The sequence below is a fragment of the Leucoraja erinacea genome, chromosome 37, assembly GCF_028641065.1.
Source record: "Leucoraja erinacea ecotype New England chromosome 37, Leri_hhj_1, whole genome shotgun sequence".
Lineage (NCBI taxonomy): Eukaryota > Metazoa > Chordata > Chondrichthyes > Rajiformes > Rajidae > Leucoraja > Leucoraja erinaceus.
The window spans coordinates 346,261-346,919 of record NC_073413.1 but is presented as its reverse complement, the minus strand read 5'-3'; the positions used below and the strand labels follow the sequence as shown (position 1 = coordinate 346,919).

Below are 659 nucleotides of genomic sequence, written 5' to 3'. Positions count from 1 at the left end.
ATGACTGCGTGGGTTTTCTCCGAGATCTCCGGTTTCCTCCCACACTCCAAAGGCATATAGATTTGTAAGGTAGAAGGTAGACAGAAATGCTGGAGAAACTCAGTGGGTGAGGCAGCATCTATGGAGCGATGGGAATAGGCAACGTTTTGGGTCGAGACTTTTCTTGCTTTGTAAATGATTTGTAAGTTAATTGGCTTGGGGTTATATACCTAGTATAAGTGTAAAATTGTCCCTGGTGTGTAGACTTGTGTTAATGTGCGGGGATCGCTGGTCGCTGTGGGCCGAAGGGCCTGTTTCCACACTGTATCTCTAATCTAAATAAACTAAACATTTTACTATACATTCAGCCCCAGTGGCCTAATGGATAAGGCACTGGCCTCCTAAGCCAGGGATTGTGGGTTCGAATCCCATCTGGGGTGGTGAGGTTTTTATCAATATTAGGTTTCATCTTCTGAAGCGAACTTTACATGGATCGGCATTGGAAAATTAATATTCTGGTTTGGTATCTGAAGGGGTAGATTTAGGATGGTTAACAATAAAGCCATTGGTTGTGGATGGTGGTTGATGGGGTGGCATAGTGGGCTGCAGCTGGCAGAGTTACTGCCTCGCAGTGCCAGAGTCTCAGGTTCAACCCTGATCTCAGTTGCTGTCTGTGTGGA

The 659-nt window shown here is 45.7% G+C and overlaps 1 non-coding gene across 1 annotated transcript; it reads left to right on the top strand.

Moving 5' to 3' along the window:
- Positions 1 to 346: 346 nt before the first annotated feature.
- trnar-ccu (transfer RNA arginine (anticodon CCU)) lies at positions 347 to 419 on the top strand. Its single transcript has one exon. It is a non-coding gene; the product is annotated as a tRNA-Arg (tRNA).
- The last annotated feature ends 240 nt before the right edge of the window (positions 420 to 659 follow it).